Below are 26725 nucleotides of genomic sequence, written 5' to 3'. Positions count from 1 at the left end.
TATATATTTATATTTATTTATATATTTATTTATATATTTATATATATTTCTATAATTATGGGAACTGGATATTTGTCTATATAGGCTCTACTTTTATGTCTAGAAAATATCAGTGGGCCTACAAGGAGTCTTAAATCACCCATGTTGGCAACAATTGGTGTGTTGTTAGTTGAGACCTGGTTTTCTGCTTGGTCAGGCGAGGAGGCAGCCTCCTTAGAAACTGTATTCCTGTGCAGGAGTAGGGCACCATTAAGAATAGACAACCGGCAGTGTAGCACTGCTGATTGTGATTCAGGCCTTGAATGCTTCTGGTTTGGCTTTGATCTTGGGAGCCAAAGGCCTTGCTGGCATGTATCCAAAGGAAATAATCAGATAAATAAGAGAGAAAGAATGAGCACAGATTATAGCAGCAAAGAAATTGGAAGCCACCTGCAGGTCTATTAGTAATGAATTGGTTAAATAAATCATGGCCTGTTCATACGAAAAAAATGATTCATTTAAAACCCACCAAAGGGGCAGGGGTGTAACTGAGTGGTAGAGCACTTACCTAGCATGTGCAAGACCCTGGGCTCCAATCCCAGCACTGCAAACAAGATAAAGTCCACTAAAACTGATCTGTATTTGTTGGAATAAAAAAAAAGTTTGTAGTAACTTCTTACATGAAAAAAGCAGGCTATACAACAGTGTACATGATAGGATATCATTTTTATAAAAAATTATTTTCATCTCTTTGGCTATCTGTCTCTGTATTCAACCTGGCAATCCCAGTCTCGAAACTCTAGGCACATTTACTTCACTGATTCTCTTCCCACTCCTGTTGGGGAACCGTTCATCTGTTAAGATGGCTCCAAATGCACCTCCTTGATGAAGCCTGTCCTGCTTCCCTTCTTCCTGTGCTCTGCCCTGAAATGCTTTGATCACCACTCTGTGACAGTTTCCATCAAGTTAGGATGAAGTTATTTTTCTGATTCCTTCATTAGTGAAGTTTATTAGTGGGGCCACACTCGGATTCAATATGGTGGCTCCAGAGCTTGGTCCCTGGCATATAGTCTGCACATGGTTGTTGAATGAATAAGTGAATGAAGCAAAATGGGATGCAGGAAGAAAGGGTGAAACTTAGTTTTAGCTCCTTTCACAAGTGTGTTTTGACCTCAATCCTGCTGATTGTGCACATAATGTTAGAGGCAGAAAAAATTGGCACCAAAATTGGCACTAAAAATGCTAAAATGTAGAACACACCTTTCTAAAACCCCTTGGAAATATTAATACTTTAAAAACATGTTTTTGAGTCCATTCTGAAACTAACAAATAAAGGGCAGGGGGAGAAGAGAAAGTTCTCTCTTTCAGGAGAATACCAATAAGACATGTACAAGGAAGGATTGAGCAGGAAAATCACCATTCTGCAGCCATTGAAGTATTAACTGATTCACCAAGAATCATCAGGAGCTGCCAAGACCACTGAGTGAAATGTTGGGGAACAGGTTATTTCCAAAGTCTCGAGGTTTCTCAACAGGTTACTGATTATTTAAAAAGAGTTTTTAAAAAGTCTGTTTACAGTAGAAAAATGTGGCAGAAACTACTTTCACCAAACAACCAAAATCCACATCACAAATAATTAGACCAACAGACACCGGGTACATCCCAATGTGTTGCTCTGAGAAGGTGACAGCATCTTATGTAGCATGCCTGCCAAGATCCTATAGTATCAGGAATAAAATCATGAGGCTACAACCAGACAAATGCAAAGTAAGGAGGCAATCTATGAAACAGGGGGCCTTATTATGTACAAGTGTTAGTGTTGTGAGAGACAAAGAACAACTGAGAGGCTGTTTCAGATTGGAAGAGCAAAGAAGCATGACAAATAAATGCAAAATGTGATTCAGAATTGGATTCTGGAAATAAAAAGTTGTTATAAAGGGCAGGATTAGATGCTCAGCAAAATTGGAATGTGGGCTGTATTGAAAACAGCAATAATATCCTGAGCATGATAATTGTACCTGTGTTTATGTTAAAAAACTGCTTTATAGGAATTTTGTATTAAGAAGTTTCAAATGTCCAGAAAAGTGTAAACAATAGTGTAGTAAACACCTGCGTACTCATTTGCTAGATTTAACCTTTGTTAATTTGCCATCCTTTTATTCTGAAACATTTTAAATATTTAAATGTAAATTATGGGGTTAGGGTGGCTCTGGAGCCACCATATTGAATCCGAGTGTGGCCCCACTAATAAACTTCACTAATGAAGGAATCAGAAAAATAACTTCATCCTAACTTGATGGAAACTGTCACAGAGTGGCAAGTGTAGCTCTTGCCTTGCATGTTTGAGGAACTGGATTCAATCCTCAGCACTACATAAAAATAAATGAACAACAACAACAAAAAGGTATTGTGTCTGTCTACAACTAAAAATAACAAAAAGTAAATTATGAATATGTATACATACATATAATATCATATATAATAGATATCATTATATTTCATCCCTTCCTATGCATCTTTAACAATGAATAATTTTCTTGCATAACTCTGATATCATTAGCATACCTAATGATTAATAATTTCCTAATGTCATTTACGATCCATCCATATACACATTTTTCGTTTGCCTCTAAACCTCTTTTCCAATTGGTCTGTTCCAACCAGGATTCAGTCAAGACCATGCATCCCACTTGGTTGTCATATAAAGAAGACTTTAAGTTTATCTCCTCCTCTTGGCGGGCTAATTTTTTTATGAGTCGTATAGATCCTTGTTTTATCTCCTAGTTGTTCGTTCATTTGTCCCTTCCTTCCTCTTTCCCTCCCCTTTTCTTTCCTTCCTTCCTCAGTATTTATCAAGAACCTCCAATGTGTTAGGCATTGGGGATATAAAGATGATGAAGTCAGATCCTCGCCTCGGGGGTCACGCAGTCTAGTGAATGAGGCACAGTCACGTGGGTAGATAATTACAAAACAGTGTGAGCCCTCCGCCAGAGGGAAACGTAGGCATCCCATAACTCTGCAACTTCCTTCAAATGAGGAGATGAAGAAAAATTGGGTTAGGGAGGCAGATGGGATAAACAATTACAAAAAGCACAGTTTTCTAGGTCAGGGTGTGGATTTCAAATTCCCACAGTCTCCTGGTTGTTCATTCTTGTGAGTCAACAGGAGCGGATCATTAAAAGCATTGATACCCAAGTTGATTTTATTCCTTATCACCGCTCTCCGAGAGGCCTTACCAAACCTATGCCCCCATTCCCATCAGCCTTTCACAATCACAGACATGAAAGCCAGACTCCTGGACAGAGGACTGCCTGCTCCCCTGGCCTGGAAGTGTTTGGAGGGATCCCAGGGGGCGACCCAAAGCCCGGGACACATACATCTCGTGTCAGTCCATTTTGAATTCATGTGCCCATGTGCTGTTTTCAGAGCTGTGATCGGTTCCAACCCATGACAACCACTTGCTGAGGGACTGGACTGTTGTGAGAGCATGGGCCTTGGGTTCAGAGACATTTGGATTTAAATCCTGGCACTGACACTTAACAGTTGTGTGGCTCGGAGAAGATTTCTGAAGCCAATCTTGAAGAATTCTGAAGCCCAAACTCGACCCCTCTGAGTTTGGGAAAGTAATGCAATTTCCCATTTGCTGAGGATGACAATTGTAATGTTCTGTGGATCTCCTTCCTTCATGAAGTCCTGGTCATTCTTACACAATATGCAGATGATCTGCCACACAAGGGAGTCAGAGGCACCATGGAAAACTTCCCCTGGAGCATACCTGGATTTAAAAGTCCCTTAGAGAGAAATTCACGTTGCTAAGGCCGTCCTGGCCCTTAGCCTGGTTCTCATGCTGGTGCCTGGAAGGTTTGCCCACCTGGGCAGCGGGGAGATAGTGTCTGAGACTGTGTCTAGGCCTAGAGCAGGGCCAGCTGTCTTTCAAGAGCAGCTGGATAAGACTCTGAACAAAGGTTCTCTGTTTTTTTTAAACAGGGGCCATTGTGAATGTAGCTGGGCTGAGGAGAGTTGCAGACTCTCTCCTGTCGCTCCTGTGTTTTGGGTTTGGATAAATATTCCTAAGCAGCCTGATTTTCCGTTTTCCATCCTGTCGTCCGTTGTTCTTTAATTATGTATTGTTTATGGACACAGAGCTTCTCCAAGGCTCTCCAGGGGAGCTTGCTGACAATCTTTGCTCAAAAGCTTTAGAGCATTTTCCCAGAAGTGTACTTAGATCCCTGCTATCCTGAGAAACTCCTCCAAAGGTTTTGGTTGAGGGTAAAGTTAGGAGCTGGAACCTGAAGCCTCTTTAGAGGGAACTGGGCCAGATTCCTATAATTATAGAATCTCAGTGTTGGAATGGAAGCTAAATGGTTATCTGATCTAAACCCCTCAGTTTTCAAATAAGAAACCTGAGGGTGAAGGAGGGAAAGTGGTGGACTGGCTCAGGGTCAGGCAACCTGTTTTAGTCAGCTTTTTTGCTGCTGTCATTAAAAGACCTGACAAGAATAATTTTAGGGGAGGAAAAATTCATTTGAGGGCTCACGGGTTCAGAGGTCTCAGTTCATGAACAGTGGACTCCAGTGAGGCAGAGCATCATGGTGGAAGAGTGTGGCGGAGGGAAGTGGCTCACGTGATGATCAGGAACAGAGAGAGAGACTCCACTTGCCAGATACAAAATATATACCCCAAAGGCCCCACCCCCATGCCCACCTCCTCCAGGCACACCCTACTGGCCTTCAGTTTCCACTCAGGTAATCCCCATCAGGGGATTAAATCACTGGTTGGATTAAGGTTCTCATAACACAATCATTTCTCCTCCAAACTTTCTGCATTGTCTCACACATGAGCTTTTGGGGGACATCTCATATCCAAGCCATAATACAACCCATTAGTGACAAAAGCAGGGGCCAGAATCCAGGGCCCCTCGTTCCTGGGTAGCCTTGCCCTGGGTAGTCCATGTGATGGTGGAAAGTCACTTGTCCTGTCACTTAGCCATGTTTCTGTCTGTCCCAGGGCTCAGAAGAATTCTTACCAGACAGAAGACAGTGTGAGTGAATGGGGAGACAAGCATGGCCCATCGCAATGCATAATGAGACGTGTCCTATTAGTAGCAGGATGTGTTTCCAGTTGACTTTCCAGCTTCCTTTCGCATTTACTGGAACAAGTCGCTCATGTAACCCTATTAAAACCATGACCCACATGGTCCAGTCCGAGAAACCATAGTCCAAATAAGCAAAGCATGATTAGAAGGGCCTTTGATTTTTTTTCTCATCTTTCTAAGGGACATTAAACAGGCTTCCATGTATGGCAGCCTGTCTTACATGCTCTTAGGACTTTCGTCCAGTTTTCTTACATTCTACAATCGGAAGCTGTTCCTCTTCAATTTCTGTAATCCTCAAGCATGTCTCTGCTTGGCCCAGCTTGGAACATTCTCTGAGCTCAGAGATGAGTGCCATGACTAGCTGAGCCTGAGTTGCATGACTTATCTGACAGAAGGGGCATGTTCCATGCTGATGCCACACCCCCATTATATGGTTGGAAAGCCTCAGAAGACTTCTCTAACCGGAAGGGATGTGTGTGCTGCTACTAAAAGAGAGGGGGCAATGATGAAATTTGAGGTTCAGCACACATTCTGACCTGGAGAAGAAAGTCAGACAAAGAGAAGGTTAAAAACCACTAAACTCATGTGTGGTTAGAACTGAGTAAGTTCTGATGATGGAAATCAATTTACCCCAGGAATTCAGAGGAGCAGAGATCCCAGAGAGTAGTTGGGATACATGTGTCTTTCTTAAGTCCAGTTTCCCCATCACCCAAAACTCACCTTCACTTTACATCTGCTTCTTATGTACAATTGAACTTATTTTTGAAAATCCCAAACCACTTTTTAATTTCCTATCATACACGGTAATAGCTTAATGTTTTGGCTGTTTTTCAGGTTCTTTCCAAGTAGAAAATGGAAATGACTGGATAACTTGATTGTCAAAGTTGGTTGTTCAGAATTGATGTCTTCTTACTTTGTTATGTATTATAGACTGCTTATTAGATTCTTTTTTTAAATAGTTTTTTTAGTTGTCAGTGGACCTTTATTTATTTATATGTGGTGCTGAGAATCAAACCCAGTGCCTTACACATGGTAGGCAAGTGCTCTACCTCTGACCTACCAGCCCAGCCCCATTATTAGATTCTCACTACTCAGAAGCCTGAAATTGTATACACCCTTTCACTTCTGCTTCTTGTATCTTCCTGCGATTTATCCATTTGGCAAACACCTACTCATCCTTCAAACATAGTTCAAGTTTCCTTGAACAGGAAACAATCTCTCCACTTTGTAATTTGCACAGGGATAAGCAAATAGGTGTATGAGTGAAGAGATTTCTGTTTATTTGCCCAGGGATGGCATGTAGGGTTTGCGTTGGTTATGAGTGGATTTGATTGCAGGTGTCAGACAAAGCCAATGAATGGCGGGTTAAATAAACAGAGGTTTACTTTTCTCTCATATCAAGAAGTTTGAAAATACACAGCTCTGATATTGGTTCATAGGTTCATAGGCCATTAAGGCCCGAATCTCAAAACCACCAATGTGTTCAAGGCAAGAAGAGGGAGGAAAAAGAATGGCATCAGGTATGCAGTGGCCTCCTGCTTATGTCTCATTAGCCACTCCTAGCTGCAAGGGAAGCTGTTGACATTGAGTTTCTCACCTGAGGATGGGTGGGGTGACTGTCTGAGTAATATTTTGGTTCTGTTAGCAAGGAAGAATGGGGATGGATATTAGCCAGGCACCTAATGGCATCTACCACATAGTTCATCTCACATTCCAAGGTTAATAGATTCATGGTGGAGGGCAATTTAAGAATTGTGAGGACTTATTGAAGCCTGTAAGGCAAAGATACTTTGATTGATCATTAACCTTTGCCGTGGGTGTCGAGTGGGGCATGATGGCAAGTTGGTTGGGCATTTGCTGCCTTTTGTCCAACTCATACAATGACCTGTGTGCTGGGCCATTTGATGGACTGGATCAGCAGTTACCCTTGGACTTGTGGTTGGGTTTGGCTATTGGGAGCAGTGGCAGGAGGGCAGAGGAGGGGGGAATGATGTTGGGTATTGCCAATGTCCCCAGCCAGGAGACGTATTATTATATTTGCTGCCCACCCACCAATGTGCTGGAGTTGTTGAGGCAGGAGCTGTTCAGTGACTTCAGAACAGGGTTTCTTCAGCTTTAGTGAACATGTCAATCACCTTATAGAAATTTCTGTCAAATTACAGATTCTGAATCAACACTCTGGGGTCAGGGACAGAGATTCTGCATTTCCAACAAGCTCCTGGTTGATGCTGTTGCTGGAGATCCAGGGGCCACCCTTGAGTAGCAAGGACTTAGAGCTTCATCATCCAATGGTGTAGCTACTAGACACATGTAACTCTTTTATATGTGTTGTATTTTCTATTTTTTAAAATATTAATTAACTTATTTTAATTAGGCATATGTGACAGCAGAATGCATTTTGGTTCATTGTACACAATTGCAGCACAAATTTTCATTTCTCTGGTTGTACATGATGTATCGTCACACCATATATATGTGCAGTCATACATGTACCTAGGGTAATGATGTCCATCTTATTCCACCATCTTTCCTGCCCCCATGCCCTCTCCCCACCCCTCCCTCCTCTTTACCCCATCAAAATTCCTCCATTTTTCCCGTCCCCCTACCCCTTGCCCCTGGCCATTATGGATCAGCATCCACTTATCAGAGAGAACTTTCAGCCTTTGTTTTTTTTTTTTTTTTGGCGGAGGACAATTACTTTACTTAGCATGATATTCTCCAACTCCATCCATTTGCCTGCAAATGCCATAATTTTATTCTCTTTTAATGCTGAGTAATATTTTCTTTGATTTTTATTTCATAATCTCATCAACCCATCCGAACTCTGAGTTTCTAGTGATAGAAATCCAACTCAAAAGGCTTTTAGCTTTATGTCAAAAAGGGAACTATGCTATTTTTATTAAAATAGAAAGCCAGAGATTTGGCCTCCGGAATGGCAGGGTCCAGGGACTCAGATGATGTTGTAGTTGTCACCACTACCACCACCATCCACCATCATCGTAATCATCATCTCTCCTTTCATAGCTCCTAGTTTCTCAATTTCTTTTGTTGGTTTTTCAGCCTCATTCTTTCTACCTATGGACTGACTTCCTCTCCCTGGCAAGGGCTTTGGCTTCTGGTAGCTCCAGGTGGAAAAGGAAGTGCTTTCTCCTAGCACCTGGTTGGTCCTGTTTGGGTCTCATGCATGGTATTATACTTGTCTTGATGAACCTCAGTGAACAGGGTAATGGAGTTCCAAGGCTCCCCGTTGGGGAGGCAGATACTCATCATGATGGGCAGCTCTCAGAATCAGTTGAGTGGGTGGAGAGGAGTATCCCCTCAAGAAAGCACTAAGAAAGCAAGCACAGGGCAGACAAAAGGCAGCAGATGGTTCCTCCAGCCACTGCTCTCTTCTACCCCACCAGGAACCCTGTTCCCTTAGGAAACTCTCTCCCAGTTTCTGCCACTCTTAAGTCATTCCCAATGGACAAAGTCAGCTGGATGTATTTTGCTGGATGATTCAGAGAGCACAACCGTCTTCCCCGTGTTTTCATTCCCACCAATTATCAGGGCTTTTTCTATTGTTTTGCTTGAAGAATTTTTTCCAAGCTTAACTGCAAGGGTGGTGAGTAGCAGGAGGGGGAGGAGTTAAGGAGGGGCAGGCAGCCGCCTGCAGAGGGGGAAGTGCTGGCGACATTCACTGATGGGCTAGACAGACAGGACAGCATGGGGGTGATGAGGTGGGGGAGGGGGTCCTGGAGCTGGGAGCACAGGGGGGGGAAGGCAGTGCAGGTAGGAGCCACAAAATGAGCAGCTAAAGCTGCTTCTAACCTTTTGTTATTTTTTAAAATCACAATACTACAAGTTTGATTTTTGGAATTTTGGGGGTTTGGGGGAGAATTTAGGGGTGGTAAGGAGAGGGTTGCTACCTATGCCAAACTCTGCAATGCCAGAGGCACATGTCTGGAATATCATCTCCCAGACCTGGATTGAACTTTGCCATGGCTGCCCTCCTCACACAAGCGTGCCATACAGGCAAGGAAAGGGACAGCCTTCACATTGCCTGGCCTGATGCAGGTTAGAGTGGCAGAAGGGGAGGATTATGCATGGGATGCTTACTGTGTGTTTGGCACTTTGAACTCATGAACTCCAGGAACCTCACACTAGACCTATGGTGTGGGTATAATCATCTCCAGGTCTCAGCTGAAGAATCAGGAATCTGAAAAAGTTAAGTAAATCCAACGAGATGATCATCAGGAGAACTGGGACTCAGACTTGGTTTTGTTTGACTGTGGAGCTGACATTCCTCATCTACCCATCATCCATCCATCCATCATCCATCCATCCATCCATCATCATTATTCATTCATCATCCAAGTGTTGGGGATGTAGCTCAATGGTAGAGCACTTGCTTAGCATGCGTGAGGACTGGCATTCAATACTCAGTACTGCAAAACAAAAAGTACATTTATCATCCATCAAATATCTATGGAGCATCTACTATGTGCTAGACATTGTTCGAACACGATGTTGATAAGGGAACAAGATAGGCACAGATCTTTCATGGACTATGCAATGTAGGGAGTTGTGTGGACTGACAGCCCACCCTTGACTATTGCCCCAAACAGAAATAAACTTCTATTATGTTTGAAACACTGCATTTGGAGGTTTCTGGTTATAGCAGCTGACCTGCATTATAATACTCCAACAGTTGCAATATTCTCAAATGGTTGCTTTTCTCTCCAAGTTCTTAACTTATGCAGACAGGTATCCTCCCCATGACTGGGAAAATAGCTGCAATCAGCTCCAGGTCCACATCTTAATTCAGTTTTTCAAGCAGAGAGACTATGTTTATTTCTCTCAGCATCCATCTCTCAGGAAGCTCAGTTGGTCCTGGCCACAGGCCATCCTTGGGGTCAGCAGATGGGATTATGATTAACCAGGTGTGGGTCATATACTACAGCAGGTCCCATCCGAGCCTCATAGAACAGGGAGGGCAGTGCCTGTAGAAAAGAGGCTGTTTTTCAAGAAGTTGGGGAAGGACACATAACAGGTAAAACTGGTAGAATTCCATGACAATCACTTAGCATCTACATGACTGGGTCTGTTACAAAACCTCACTAACCTGTTTTCTCATCTATAAAACAGACACAACTATACTAGAGGGTTAGGAAGATAAGGGCGCTGGATCAGTGGTAAGGTGCTTGCCTAGAGCATGTGAGGCACTGGATTTGATTCTCAGCATCACATAAAAAAATAAGCAAATAAAATAAAGGTATTAAAAAAAGAAAATAAGTGTAAAGCATTCACCACAAAGCCTAATTCATAGTAAGTAATCAATTAAAAAAAAAAAAAGAACTAAACTGGGCAAGATGGTGCATGTTGTGTAATCCCCGTGGCTAGGGAGGCTGAAGCAGGAGGATCGCGAGTTCAAAGCCAGCCTCAGCAAAAGCGAGATGCTAAGTAACTCAGTGAGACCCTGTCTCTAAATAAAATACAAAATAGAGCTAGGGATGTGGCTCAGTGATTAAGTGCCCCTGAATTCAATTCTGGGTATCCCTCCAAAAAAAAAAAAAAAAAGAACTAGTATGTTTATTTTTAAATAGCTAGCTACGTTCAAGTTTGCTGATTAGTAAGGAGAATTAGGGGGATTTTAGAGATTATGTGGCTAGTTTATCAATCTCTCCAACTGAGATCCATGGGCTCTGGTGTCACTTTGGAGGGATCGATAAATTGATCACATAAATCCTAAAGCTGTGCAAAGAGAAGAGACAGAGATGGTGTCATGGGAGCCCACAGGAGGGAGCAGGGACTTCACGGGTGTCTTCGGGAGGGGGGTCAGGCTCTTCTGAATTTGTTTTTTTTTTTAGTGTTTACTTCATTTTGAAAAGTGGAGTCTTTTCTTTCATCTGAAGAATCAAGACATGATTTCTTTAGATAAAATGGTCCCAATTGGGTAAATCCCCGTAAAAATGCAACAACTAGACATGCAGTTCCTAAAGCAGCAGTTTCTCCTTGGGACCTTGTTAGCCATATACATTCTCAGTCCCCTGAATCATCCCGGGCTCAGACTCGCTGATTCTGATGCCTGTTTGACTCTGAGGACGATGGGTCTGGGCGAGTGTTATCAGAAACACAGAACCTTCGAGGAATGGTAGTTTCCAATGTCCAGTCACCAGCAGCCCAGGGAGTGGCACTTACCTCGGGTCACAGGAGAGCCAGCTGGGGTTTGAAGGTCTTCTCATTCCCACCCCACTGTTCTTCTCCACAGTATGTGAAGGATCAATTTGCCACAACCCTGGAGAAGGGAGGCCTAGATCTTTCTTCTCTGCATCAGAGATGTGATGAAGAGTCCAGCCACAGCCTCTTGCTTTTAAAACCTGGCTTGTAATGTCGGCCTCCCCAAGGTGGAATTGTGGCCCCAAACGAATTTGGAATGGGAGGTGGCTGAGTTGAAACCCCAGGCTGAGCCCCCCCCCCGGGAGCCAGGCAGCAATGAAGAATGAGGAACAGAGGAAAAGGTTGTAAAAATGTTTAGTCTTTGCTTTATTGAGTTCCAACAAATGAGCAACAAGTTAGAAAAACTGGTTTTGATTCAAACTCCCTAGCATTTTATTTGTGCAGTGTACTTGAATGGGGAGGGGGTGGGAGAGCAGAAAAGGGATTGCAAACATAATTCATATTGCAACATTTACACCAGATATGTCTCTTGGTTTTCCTTTAAAAGTTAGGACTAACAAAAAACAAAAAACAAAAACAAAAAACCAAAACAAAACCAAAGTGCACTCAAAGGTATCTAAAATTGGCCCAACACACACACACACACACACACACACACACACACAAAATCAATTCATGGTGAGTCTTCAAGCTGAAATCTTGTCAAACACCACACCCAAAAAGGCAGTTGAGAAGAGAAATGAAAACCAAAGCTTCTCATCTGTGTACCATATAGAGAGGAAGATCATTTTTTTTTTTTTAATTTTGTAAGTGTAATGGTGATGTTAACCATCATGAGAGCCCTTTCTGCTGGTATTTAAAAAGGTGCTTAAAGAGGACAGCCACCTGCTATCCAGTCTCTCAGCGAGGCCAAGGGGTTGAGAAGTCAGACTCCCGCCTCCTGGCAGTTCAAAAGGCCTGCGTGTGACTCAAGGCAGGGACCCGAGGCAGCCGGGAAGAACTGGAAATGGGTTAGATATGGAAGATCTGACGTCTGAAGCCCACTTGGAGCTGAGACAGAGACCCAACCTCAGTCCTTCCCACCAAGAAATCTTCCAAATTTCAAACTACCATTATTTAAAGATAAATTCTCCCTACCTAAAATCCAGTAGATATAATGGCACTAATACTAATACTCCCTCCCCCAGTTAATAAAATAAAAATAAAAACAGAAAAAGAGAAAAGGGAAAAGTAATGTGGTTAGTCCCCCTTCCTGGAAAAAAGCCTTACAATGGAAGTGCTGGGAAAGGAAGTGGCCCTCCATTAAAAAGATAACAAAGTTCCCACATTGTACAAATCAGTTCCAGTATAGCAAGAGGTGGGGGCCTGGGCAGCGGAGCAAACTATGTACAGGGACCCATTGAAAATGCAGTGTAGGACTTTGGCACTATCGACAATTCCCACCGGCCCTCTGGGAGGTGCGCTGGGTGGCTGGGGTTCCCGTGCCCTCCAGGCACACGTGGGCTACACAGTTCCACTTGGAGTCGCTGGCGAGGTGGCCCGTGGCCCAGAAGTTCTCTTCGTTCTTCAAAGACAGAGTGTCCGCTTTATCAGCCCAGAGGTTCTGCTGGACTTCCCTGGAAGGATGACACATAGCAGAGACAAGGCGTCAGAGGAGGGACTGTCATTCACTGGGGTGGAAGGCAGCTCTCCTGGGGGTGGTGAACTCCTTCCAAAGCCACTCCAGGGCTTGGAAGAGGGTCAGATGCCATTCACGTTTAGGGCCAGTTTTAAGAAAGGAGTGTGTCCTGAGCACAGAGTGACCTTCTGGGGAGTACCTCCAGAGTCACGCCTTTGAAAACTGAGTGGCTTTCTGGGCCAGGGAAGGTGGTGGCCTGTGATTCTTTTTGCCATCATGAGACCCTTTTACTACTCCTGGGGAGACACCCATCACTCCAGAGGCTCCTAAAAGGCCCTGAACTCAGGTCTTGATTTTCCTGCTTAGTGACTGTGGGGTTGTACTCATGGGACCTTAACTCTCCAGGGCTTAGTTTTTGTTTCTGTAACACAGGGATGACAATAACATCCACCTCATGGAACATCTCAAGATGATTCAATGAGTTGACACACACAACAGCCTTGGGAGGAGCACCTGGAACACAGCAACAGTATTTTATATGCTTCCATTAGATGGAGCCTTTTCCAAACAGGATAGGACATATAATGGTAATAATAAGATGCACTACATAGAAGGAGAGGAAGATGGTGGAATAGAGAGGTCACTTCCCTGGTGGGTCTGTGGCATGAAACCAAGGAAAGCAGATGGGCAGCTTTTTAGCAACGTGGGTGAATAAACAAAAATTAGGGGGGACGTTACTGAAATATAATACTGGACACTCAAAACAGATGGAGGACTCAGGAGGTTGGATATAATAAATAAGCAAGAATGCCCCTGTGCCATAGCCACAGTTGCCACTGGAAGCACAAACCAGAATGGTCTCTCCACAAATGCAGTAAAGCAATAAGGGAATTAACAGGACCCCCATTCTCAGGAGGACTGAGGTGTGTTGGGGTATGGATAGTTTAGAGATCAGAGTCACTGCCTGACTAAACAGTAAGGTGTGCTGCACAATATCCTTGTACGGGAAAAAGCCACCATCTCTCCCAGTGTATGTAGAGGGCAGAGGAAGAAACCATTTTGCAGCCACTACGACGGGGTCGGCAGCTAGGGGAGCTGATTTCTGGCAGACACGAGTCTGGCTCAAGAAACAAGCTAGGCAACCCATACTGCATGATAGAGTGTGTGTCTTAATATCCAGAAGAAAATAAAGCATAGAGAAAATCAAGGGTTACACAGGGGGCAACTGGTCGTGGAAACCCACCAGGCTTCCCCCTCCTCCTCCAATCTGGCTGCTTACAGGACTGGCTGGGAGAGAAGGGCCTGACTGGGAATTCAAAGTGTTGGGGATGGGAAAGATTGAGTTTGGAGACTGAATCAGAGAATAGGAAATGTGGGGTCCACAGGTGACTTGGTGGGCTAAGAACTGGATCATACACCACACAAGCGGAACCCAAAGGAGATTCCTGAGGTGTGGTCTTCCAATGTGGACCAGGAATTGTTGGGCCCTGGAGGTGCACTGATTTAAAATCTCCAGACCAATTAGCACCCAGCAAAGAGTCTAGAGCATACCTAAGCCTACACCCTGCCTCCAGGATTAACCTTCTCACCCTAGCAACCCCATTTACCCTGAGGGTGGAGCAAGTGTCAAACTTCAGACAACCCCATCTGAGTGCTGAGAAGGGAAGCTGAGAAACTTTTGATCTCCAACAGAAACAATTGTTCAGTTATTTATCATGACCTTTTTTCCCCTTTTCTTTAACATTTTTCTCTCACATTTTTACCATTCTTGAAAGTAATTATTTTTCATGCATCCATTTATTGAGGACTAGGATGTATGATTATTATATTTCAGTTTTGTTTTGCATTCTTTTATTTTTATATTTTCTATTTTAAAATTTTACTTTATATTTCTTCTCTCACTTATCTGTTTCCGATGATTCTCTTTCTCTTTTCTCCTGCTACCAGCCAACCTCTATTATTCCCTCTTTCACTCTTCCTTTAAGTTTTACCTTTGTCTTCTCTCCTCCTTCCTCATAAACATCACTTCCTACACAATTCCTGTTTTCTCTTTGTCTCCTATTTAAAATTGTATACTTTTTTGCAAACTTACTGTTTTCATTGTAGGCAATAACTGAACATATTATTTCTGTTTATTGTGACAAAACTATAGGTATCTTAGTAGGAGATATTTGATTTAAGGCTGTATATTATTTGCATTGCTTGCTGCTATTATTTGTCTTCCCCTTAATGTCACAGTACTGGAAACCTTTTGGGACACTCTAAGTCTACAGGGTAGAAAACTGCATTGCCTCAGATCCACACTGCTAGTGGGCAGATACACAAAACATGAAAAAAACAAGAGAATGAAATGCCCCAAACAATCCAAGATGCCCCAATAACAGAATCCATTGCCACCATAGTGGGAGAAATGTCAGAGAAGGAGTTTAAATGTATATAGTTAAAATGTCCCACAAGGTAAAGGTCAATGTAAGGAGTGAAATCAGAGAGAAAATTTAGGAGGTGAAAGATTACTTTCATAAAGAGCTAGAGATTCTGAAAAGAAATCAAGAAGAAGTCCTTGAAATGAAGGAATCAATAAAACAAAATAAAAATTCAATAGAAAGCATCACCAACAGACTAGACCACTTGGAAGACAGGATTTCAGGCAATGAAGAAAAAACATATAATCTTGAAAATAAAGTTAACCATGGAGAAAAGATGTTAAGAGACATGAAAAGAGCTTCCAAGAAATATGGGATAAAATGAAAGGACCAAATTTAAGATTTATCAGGATAGATAAAGGTGTAGAGATATAAACCAAAGGAATGCACTTTTCAATGAAGTTATGTCAGAAAATTTCCCAAACCTAAAGAATGAAAAGGAAAATCAAATACAGGAGGCTTACAGGACCCTAAATATACAAAATTACAACAGACCCACATCAAGGCACATTATCATGGAAAATGCCTAGCATACAGAATAAGGATAGAATTTTAAAGGCTGCCAGAGAAAAATGTCAGGTTACATTTAGAGGGAGACCAATTTGGATTTCGGCTGTTTTCTCAACTCAGACTCTCAAAGCTAGGAGGTCTTGGAATAATATATACTAAGCTCTGAAAGAAAATGGATGCCAACCAAGAATACTTTACCCAGAAAAATTAAGCTTCAGATTTGAAGAGGAAATAAAAACCTTCCATGATGAACGAAAGTTAAAAGAATTCACAACTAGAAAGCCGGCACTACAGAACATTCTCAACAAAATTTTCCATGAAGATAAAATGAAAAGTAACAGTGAAAACCAGGAAGGGGAGGAACTACACTAAAGGAATAGTCAATCAAAGGAGAAACTAATTAAAATTAAAAACCATAAGTAAACCAAAATGACTGGGAATACAAATCATATATCAATAACTTTGAGTGTAAATGGCCTAAACTCATCAATCAAAAGTCATAGACTGGCAGATTGGATTAAAAATAAGACCCAGCAATATTTTGTCTCCAAGAGACTCACCTTATAGGCAAAGACATCAACAGACTGAAGGCTAAAGGAGGGGAAAAAACATACCACTCACATGGACCTTGTAAACAAGCAGGGGTTTATATCCTCATATCAGATAAAGTGGACTTCAAGTCAAAGTTAATCAGAAAGAATAAAGAAGAACATTTCACACTACTTAAGGGAATTACACATCAACAAGACATAACAATTATAAATATTTATGCCCCATACAATGGAGCATCTACCTACATCAAACAAACCCCTCTCGATATCAAGAATCAAATAGACCACAGCACAATAATACTGGGTGGCTTTCACATACCTATTTTAGAACTGAACAGATCCTGCAAACAAAAACTAAACAAAGAAACTATGGAATTAAATAATACAATCAATAATTTAGACTTCACAGACATATATAGAGTATTTCATCCATTAAAGATTGAATACACTTTATTGTCAGCAGCACATGGATCCTTCTCCAAAATAGACCATATATTATGCTACAAATCAACTCTTAGCAAATACAAAACAAAAATAGAGATAATACCTTGGATTCTATCAGATCCTAATGGAATGATTAGAAATCAATGATAAAATAAAAACTAGAAGCTACTCTAACACCTGGAGACTAAATAATACACTATTGAAGGACCAGTGGATAGCAGAAGAAATCAGGGATGAAATAAAAGAATACTGAGAGGTAAATGAGAATAGTGTTACACCATATCAAAGTGCCTGGGACACTATGAAGCAGTACTAAGAGGAAGCTCACTGCATTGAGCTCATTCATTAAAAGAATAGAAAATAGCCAAAATAAATAACCAAAATTATATCTTAGAGCCCTAGAAATAAAAAAGAACAAATCAACACCCAAAGCAGTAGAGGACAGGAAATAATTAATATCAGAGCTGAAATCAATGAAATTCAAACAAAAGAAACAATTCAAAGAATTAACAAAACAAAAAATTAGTTCTTTGAAAAAATAAAAAAATTGATAAACCCTTAGCCATGCTAACAAAAACGAAAAAGAAAGCTCAAATTACTAAAATTCATGATGAAAAATGAAACATCACAATGGACACTACAGAAATACAGAATATAATCAGAAACCATTTCAAAAATTTGTACTCTAATAAAATAGAAAATCTTGAAGACATTGACAAATTTCTAGAGACATATGGCCTACCCAAACTGAATCAGGAGAACATATACAATTTAAACAAAGCAATTTTAGGCAATGACATAGAAGATGCCATCAAAAACCTATCACCTAAGAATGCCCAGGACCAGATGGATTCTCAGATGAGTTCTACAAGACCTTCAAAGAACAATTAATACCATCAGGCTGGGGTTGTGGCTCAGGGGTAGAGCACTTGCCTCATAAACAAATTCAGCAAAGTAGTGTGATATAAAATTAACACCCATAAATCAATTGCATTTCTCTACATCAGTGATGAATCTACTGCAAGAAAAATTAGGAAAACTATCTCATCTACAATAGCCTCAAAAAAATAAATATTTGGGAACTAATCTAACAAAAGAGGTGAAAGACCTCTACCATGAAAACTATAATACACCAAGAAAGAAATTGAAGAAGACCTTAGGAGACTGAAAGATCTCTCATGTTCTTGGATAGGCAGAATTAACATTGTCAAAATGGCCATACTACCAAAAGCACTATACAGATTTAATGCAATTCCTATTAAAATCCCAATGATATTCTTCATAGAATAGAAAATGCAGTCATGAAATTAATTTGGAAAAATAAGAGACCCAGAAGAGCCAAGTAATCCTGAGCAAGAAAAGTGAAGCCAAAGGTATCACAATACCAGACCTTAAATTATACTATGTGCTGGGCTCAGTGGCACATGCCTGAAATCCCAGTGGCTCAGGAGGCTGAGACAGAAGGATCATGAGTTCAAAGCCAGCTTCAGCAGTGGTAAGGCACTAAGCAACTCAGTGAGACCCTGTTTCTAAATAAAATACAAAATAGGGCTGGGGATGTGGTTCAGTGGTTGAGTGCCCCTGAGTTCAATCCCTGGTATTCCCTCCCCCCCCGCAAAATATACATATATATATATATACACTACAGAGCTATTTTAACAAAAACAGCACGGTATTGGCACCAAAACAGACATGAAGACCAATGGTACAGAAGAGAAGACACAGAGAAAACCCCACATAAATATAGTTCTCTCATACTAGATAAAGGTGCCAAAAACATACATTGGAGAAAAGATAGCCTCTTCAACAAATGGTGCTGGGAAAACTGGAAATCCACATGTAGCAAAATGAAATTGGACACTATCTCTTACCCTGTGCAAAATTAACTCAAAGTGGATCTAGGACTTAGGCATTAGACTGGAGACCCTGTGTCTAACAGAAGAAAAGTAGGCCCAAATTTACATCATGTAGGCTTAGGAACTGACTTCCTTAACAAGACTCCTAAAGTGTAAGAAGTAAAATGAAGAATCAATAAATGGGATGGAATAAAAGTAAAAAACTTCTTCACGGTGGAGGAAACAATCAAGAATGTGAAGAGAGAACCTACAGGACGGGAGAAAATCTTTGCCACTGCACCTCATGTACAGCATTGATCTCTAGGATGTATAAAGAACTCAAAAAACTTAACACCAAAAAACTCCCCAAGTAACCCAATAAATAAATAGGAAAAGGAACTGAACAGACACTTCACAGAAGAAATACAATGGGTCAAGAAATACATGAAAAAATGTTCAACATCTCTAGCAATTAGAGAAATGCAAATTAAAACTACACTGAGATTCCATCTTACTCCAGTCAGAATGGCAGTTATCAAGAATACGAGCAACAATAAGTGTTGGCGAGGATGTGGGGAAAAAAGGTACACTCATACATTGCTGGTGGCACTGCAAATTGGTGTAACTACTATGGAAAACAGCGTGCAGATTCCTCGAAAAATTTGGAATGGAATCTCCATTTGATCCTGCTATCACACTCCTCAGTTTATACCCAAAGGACTTAAAATCAGCATAGTACAGTGATATAGCCACATCAATATTTATAGCAGCTCAACTCACAATAGCTAAACTATGGAACCAACCTAGGTGCCCTTCAACAGATGACTAGATAAAGAAAATGTGGTGCATGAATACCACGGAATATTACTCAGCCTTAAAGAAGAATGAAATTATGGTATTTGCTGGTAAATAGATGGAACTGGAGACTAACATGCTATGTGAAATAAGCCAATCCCCCCCCCCCAAAAAAAACAAAGGCTGCATGTTGTCTCTGATATGCAGATACTAATTCACAATGGGGGAAAGTAGGGAAGAACAGAAGTACTTAGAAAAAGGGGAATGAAGGGAAGGGTCGGGAAATGAGAATAGGAAAGATAGTAGAATGAGTCAGACCTTACTATCCTATGTGCATATATGATTACACCATCAATGTAATTCTCATCACATACAATCAGAAGAATGAGAAGTTATACTTTATATATGCATGAACGTCAAAAACCATTTTTCTATCATGTATAAATAATAAGAACAAATAAAAAAATAAAAAAGATGTACTACGTAAAGTATATTTTTATTTAATGTTTATATCAACCCTAAGAAGTATAGATATTATTCCCATTTTACTGGTGAGGAATCTGAACACAGAGAATAAATAGGTTACCCAAGATCACACAACTTGTAAGCAGAGGTGGGATCTAGGCAAGCTCTAAATCCTGTCCTCTTAACAAACAGTACTTACGAGAAGTCAGTATGAGAAGGTCTACTTCTTATATTACTTCCAAGATATGAAAGTAGTCCAAGGACCTTGCTGTGGTTGAATATGTGCCTCCAAAGCATATAAAACATATGTGCCCCAATCCTCAGTACTTCAGAGTGTAACTATCTGGAAATACCTTCACAGCAGTAAGAGTTAGACTGAGGTAGTCAGGTGGACCCTCACCCGATAGGACTAGTGACCTTATGAAAAGGGGGAAACGTGGACCCAGAGACAGACAGGGAAAGGAAGGACCTGCACAGGGGAGAAGGCCATGAGAAGTCAGGCAGAGGTCGGGATGATGCATGCAGAAGCCCAGGCAGGCCAGGGATGTCAGCAGCCCGCCAGCAGCTTGGAGAGCCGGGATCAGACACCCTCAGGGACCTTGCCCGCCACTCTCCAGAGCTGTGAGAGAATGCATTTCTGCTGTTGAAACTGCCCGGATTGTGCTACGTTATGGAAGTTCTAGGAAACTAGGTCAGATCTCCATGTTTACTTCTGTTGGCTCCCAGGATCCAGAGATTCTGGGAAAGGAATCCAAAGAGACGCTGGGCTGTGAAGAATGCAGCCAGCATTCCATGAGAGGCTAGAGGGGTGTCAGACCTGGGGATCCCTGAAGCCTGGGCTTTTCCTTTGCCTCCCTCCTGGTAAGGCCATGTTACCGCTTGGGCACTCTCTGGCTGAGAAGGCCCTGAGAGCTGATTTTTGTAGAGGGGACCCAGAGCAAGAAGAGCAGACTTCTTAGCCAAAGGTATCAGCAAATCACCCATGATGTCCTTCATTCCTGAATATTAAACACACCCATGCTCCCTCGACACCCCTGTGAGTAAGGCTGAACTGTTGTCACTAAGAAACCAACTTGTAAAAGAAAAGTCTGTGGATGGAATGGATTTCAGGGATGTCCTTGGGATCTGGTATGACCTCAAGGGATCTAGCCAAAGTCACCCATTGTGATCCACATTACCCATTGCAGGAGTGGAATGGAAGCTGGGCGGGGTTGGGGGGGGGAGGCGATTCCCATTCGCCACAGGACCTCGGTGGCACAGTCAGAAACAAGAACGAGCATGGCTGTAGCAGCAGTGCCTATAGCTGAGGTTTCTCTGCCACAGTGCCAAGTGATAACAGCTCATCTCTTTTTACTGCTTCCAGTGACCTGGCAGGAAGGCACTGTTAGATCCACTCTATAGCAAAGAAACCGAGGCTCAGGGGGATTCAATGCCTTGCTTCCCATTAGGCAGCTAGTAAGTGGTGGAGTCGGACTCCACCCTGGCCAGTCCAACTGCAGAGCCGCCTGGCTCTTAATCGCTCCTCTCCAGACCTGGTGCGGGTCCAGGTCATGCAGTCTTCATGCATGGAGCCACCTGGTCGAGGAAAGAGCATGTCTGCTTCAGAGGCAGGGGGCTGGGGCACACAGTGAGGACCACATGCTTTATTACTAATCTGGGTAGAGCCGTGTGTGCCCTCTGGATGGGCACCATGGACCGCAGCCAGGCTCCTCCTGTGTGCCAAAGAACAGGGTTTTCCTAGCAAATGGCTTCCCTCCCTCTGGCAGGGAGGCTGCTGGTGGTGGGATGTCTACCTGAACAGTTTCCTGGACCAGGAAACAAGGCCCAAGATGGCAGGACAGGCAGCCTCCGTTCTTGTTTCTCCTGGTCTGGCTGAAGGATCCAGGTTGGCTCAGGGCTGCTGGGCAGAATAGAGGGAGCTGTGGAGTTGAGACAGCTGGGCACCAGGACCTGCCTCTTCCCGGCTGGGTGCTGAGGTGGGTTCCTTAACCTCCCTGAGCCTCACTTCCATGGTACAGAGCTGATGAGGGAGGAGACACATGGGGTGTGCAGAACAGAGGTGAGAGGGGCTCAAGAAAGATGGCTTTATTTTTCTGGAGGAAGGCGAGGTGTAAAGTGAGAGCTTTATGTGCCAGTGAACTGACCTGTTTACGCACGTGAGTATGCACATTTTGTCTCTCTTATACATGACGAGAAACTCTGCCTCTTTTTCCTTTCTTTCTTTTCTTTTCTCTTTGGTGCCAGGAATTAAACCCAGGGGTGCTTTACCACTAGGCCACATCCCCGCCCTTTTTATTTTTTTAATTTTGAGACAGGGTCTCACTAATTTGTTTAGAGCCTCACTAAGTTGCTGAGGTTGGCTGTGCACTTGTGATCCTCCTGCCTCAGCCTCCTGAGCCACTGGGATTACGGGTGTGTGCCAGGGTGCCCAGCAAAACCCTGTCTCTTTAAGTGCATGGCCCAAACTCTCGTTTTTTAGGTAAACCTCAATATGAAAGTGACTCTCCATCCAGCCAGGTGTCTTCATGATTCCTTGTGTAATTTCTTACGGATGAAAACATGCACAATCCTCCAATTATGCGTATTGATTTAAAAAAAGATGCTAGCTGGCTACAGTGGCCCACCCCTCTTATGCCAGCCACTTTGGAGGCTGAAGCAGCAGGACCCTAAGCTGGAGGCCCCTAAGACTCAGCAGCTTCACAAGACCCTGTCTCAAAAAATAAAAAGGGCTGGGGATGTAGCTCAGTGGTGGGGCACCAGCCCAGCAGGTGCCAGGCTCTGGGTTGGATCCCAGCACCGAATGCGCCTTGAAAAAGGAACTGGTTGCAAGGCCAAAAGGGTGACCAGGAAAAGGAAGACAAAAGGGAGAGAGAGAAAGCTTTCTTTCTTTCCTTTTTTTTTCCTGCAGAGATCCCAGTGACATCCTCAGAACTACCTGGACTTTACTCCTCACCTTTCCCAGCTGTGTGGCAGTCGGCAGGACTCAGGCTGCAGGAGCTGATGGCCCCTTTGAGGGGAAGCTGGGAAGATGCTTGGGACAGAGAGCAGGACCTTTCCCACTCCAGGGGTCTCTGCTCATGGCCAAGCCCAATGGACTGAAGTGAAGCAGGGAGCCCAGTGACTGGGACAATGCCCGGGGCTGGCGTCTCTCATGGCCCCACTGGGTTTGCATTGGAGGAGTGTGAGAAAATGACAAAATGACCCCTGACCCCTGGTTTCTCCTTGCACAAGCAAAAGACATTCTTTCTTGAATGTGTTTCAGTCTCAGACTCCTGAACAGATAGATGCCCTGGCGCAGCTGGCAGAGGCCATTGTCCCACCTTGCAGGGTGACATCTTGTGTCACTCGGTTTAGTCCCTTCACTGCCTTCACCAGCTGCTGGGGAAGAAGTCCAGTGCTCTAGCCCCAGGCCTCCCAGAATCCAGCCCTGGCTCTGTTGGGGATACTCTCCCCTGGTTCTGCTTAGCCATCATGGATCCACCTGCTCACAGCCAGGCTTCTAGCTCCTCGATGATGGCACATGTGGAGTCCTCCCCCAGGGACAGAGCTGAGGCCCCAACCCTTCCCCTGGGCAGCAGGACCCAGCTGCAGGAAGGCCTTTCTCCTGGAGGCTGCCAGATCTGGCAGACATTCCTGCACAGGGCTTCTCGGACCCCGTCACTTGCTGACTTCCGATGACCTGGGTGATTGATTGTACGTAGATGGGAGGCTGAGAGGATGCAGACGGTGCCCGTCATGTTCACTGCTGGCCCCTGCTGCCCCTTCCTGCAGTGCCTGGTCCACACAGGATTCTCAATCAACCTTAATCGGGGAACAATGGGAAGCCAGCCTGGTGCTGTCAGAGTGGTGGCCGCTACACGGGCTGAGAACAAAGTCCCCATTTCAGTGCTTTGTTGTTCCCTTACAGAATATCAGCATGCTTTGACAGCATGTCTCTTGCTCATTTTCTTGGGCTGCTCTGGGGGTCTCATTGCAGGTTCAGACAGATTCGCCCAGCAGAGGACCCACAGCCTGATGGGTCACCTCATCCTACAGCACCAAATCTCAGCTTTGGAGGAAACGGCAAGGCCATTGGGTCCATTTGCACATGGCTCCTTTTGGGACATTCTTGCCGCAGGGACGTGCAGCCCTGCTGCCCCCAACACTTTCTAGGATAGGGAACCCCTGACTCCCACACCTACCTTGGGGATGACCAGACACATTGCAAGTACTAATTCTTTAGCAAAACCTTCCCTAGTGCTTTACACATTGGGAGGAACATGAAGAAAAATTAGAATTTTTTCCATGTCACAGCTTTCCCTGGAGGGCTTCCCCAAAGGCCCTGGGGACTTGGGAGAGATTGACAGTGCATTCCACGAGAGAAAGCAAACAGTGAGATGCTGAGATGGTGACTATCCATTCTTGCTTTTTTTTTTTTTTTTAAACCACCCCACTTTTTTAATAGTAATAATTGACCATTGTGACATTGCAAGGCTGAATCTGAAGTCTTGCGCTGCCTGTAGCTGCTGCTGCACAATTTCCCACTTCCTGCTTGTCTTGTTCCCAGTGATGTCCCCAAGGAGGGGCTCAGCAGAGTTTGAGGAGGGGACAAAAGGAGAAATGCCTTCCAAGGTATTCTGTGCTGGTTCATGTGTCAGGCATGATTTCCTCTCAAGACCCAGCCCCACTTCTCCATCCAGCTTTCTTGGAACAATACCACACTGCACACTGTCACCCTGGGGACAGTGGTGATGTGTTGTGGTCCTTGTCCTAAGGGAGCAGTACCTGGACTTGGGCATCCCTTGATAATGTTAGTGAAATGTAGAATGCTTTTACTAGAAGGGTAGGGGAGGGCAGACACACATCAAGCCCCCATTTGAAATTACATCCCTTAGACTCAAAAGGATAAGCATCTTAGGGCACACGGGTATGCCAGGGCTCGACTCTGGTCCACCCACAAGGGAGTAGGAAGGGGGTCTTGAACTCACACACTGGTGGTTCTTAAACTGGAAGGTGTGTCGAAGTCACAGTGAGACATGTTAAGTATCGAATATATTATTTCTTTGGCCTAGAAAGCTCATCCCCTCCCCCCTTCTCAGCTAAATCCCACATGTTGGCTGAAGCCTTCGGATTTCAATCCATCTATTACCTCTGTAGAGAGGCCTCTCCTATCCTTAAATCAGGTCAAATTTCCCAGTTCTACACTCTAACAGCTTCATGTGCCTTTCTTTAAAAAACAAGCAAATAAACAAACAAACAAACAGAAAACGTCCCAGTGTGGTAACCTTCCTTTTGGATTGATTAAAACTTCATTTCCCATTTGCCCATGAACTCCAAGAGGGCAGAGACATGCTGGGCATCACCTCCCTTCCGAGTCCAGTGCTCTGCAGGCATTCCACAAATACTTGATGGGTGAGTGAACCAAGTCACTTATTAGGAATGTCTCTGGGCTGGTTACTTTACCTCTTTGGGGCCTGCATCCATCTCTGGAAAATGAGGGGGGTAGGTTTCACGGTTGCTAGGTTGCTACAAGCTGCCCACAACATAGTGAGAATTCTTAGGGCGAGAAGCTCCAGAATTAGATAATTGAAAGCGGTGAGAGTGAACTCCCCATTCGAAACGAGGGAGGAAGGTTAGTGGGCAGTCCATGCAGCAGCATCTAGTAAATATTTCATGATAAATTCTCCAATAAACCTTTCCCTGGAGCTGCTCACACACTTGGAAAGCTAATGCCCAACTCCTCCCTTCCGACTGCTGTCTTCCATGGGGGTGAATGAGTGTTGGGAAAAAATGGGGAGGAGCAAAAAGACGGAAATACCAAATGCCAATAACGGAAAACCAATGATCCTCAGGTGGTTTCAATGAACTTGGGTTGTCCCCTCCAAAACTCACTAGAGTTTGATCCCCACTGTGAACTACAGAGATGGTGGAAACTTGAGCCAACTACAATGTTTAGAGGAGGAGACTTGGGAGGTGATTAAAATGAGATGAGGTCATCAGGGTGGAGCCTCTATGATTGAGAACTGGTAGCTTTATAAAAAGAGGGAGAGAGATCAGAAGAGGCACACACTCCCTGTCTCTGCCATATGATAGCCTGCATATTTTCTGATTTCTCCAGCAAGAGGGCCATCACCAGAGATAGCCCCTTAACCTTGGACCTCCAGAACTGTAAGCCCAAATAAACTTTAAAAAAAAAAAACAACAAAAAAACACACCCAGTCTGTGATATTGTGTTACTAGCAAGAGAAAACAGACCAAAATAACCATTACTGAGCATCTGCTCTGAATTTGCATTGGGGATTCAGAGATTAATGAGATATAGTCTCTGTCTTCAAGAGTCTGGTGGGGGAGAGAGAGAGAGGGAAATAGTGATTAGAATATTTTCGTTCATTCATTCATTCATTCATTCATTCAGTATGTCTGTATTTGAACAGCTAATATGAATGGAGTGTAGGGAGGGCACATATTCTGGATCTTAAATTGTAGCCAAGATGCAACACTTAGCAGCCTTACATATTTTAAGCAAACTGAACCATGGAGAATATATTTTTTGAACATTCCTCAAATTTTATGTCTACCCTGAAGCCATCCTTAATCATCAAGTGTCGGAAACTTTTGTCAGAAATCTGGAGGCAGGGAAGGTAGTGGCTGGAGATTTGGAGTCAAATTTAGACACCGGCTGAGTGAACTCTGCCGAGTACTTCGGGTTTCTGAGCCTTCGTTCCTTTGTTTAAAATAAACGAGAAGGCTTGCCTATGTGGAGTGGAGGATGGGTTGTACGTCAGTCACTCTCCCTCTGAGCTCCTCCAATTTCCATGTGCACAGCTCTCATTAACAGCCCGGCTGGGCTTACAGTGTTTTTATGTACATTT

At 43.3% G+C, this 26725-nt stretch overlaps 1 protein-coding gene across 2 annotated transcripts in view; it reads right to left on the bottom strand.

Annotated features, from left to right (window-relative positions):
- Window positions 1–11578: 11578 nt before the first annotated feature.
- The window catches only part of Zhx2 (zinc fingers and homeoboxes 2), a 94927-nt gene continuing 79780 nt past the window's right edge, over window positions 11579–26725 (bottom strand). For both annotated transcript variants that reach the window (XM_015486428.2, XM_048802074.1), the window contains one exon: window positions 11579–12849. The gene's annotated coding sequence lies outside the window, so the exon portion shown is untranslated. The remainder of the gene's footprint in view (window positions 12850–26725) is intronic.

The sequence above is a fragment of the Marmota marmota genome, unplaced genomic scaffold, assembly GCF_001458135.2.
Source record: "Marmota marmota marmota unplaced genomic scaffold, marMar, whole genome shotgun sequence".
Classification (NCBI taxonomy): Eukaryota; Metazoa; Chordata; class Mammalia; order Rodentia; family Sciuridae; genus Marmota; species Marmota marmota.
This window is presented reverse-complemented; position numbering and strand designations above follow the sequence as displayed.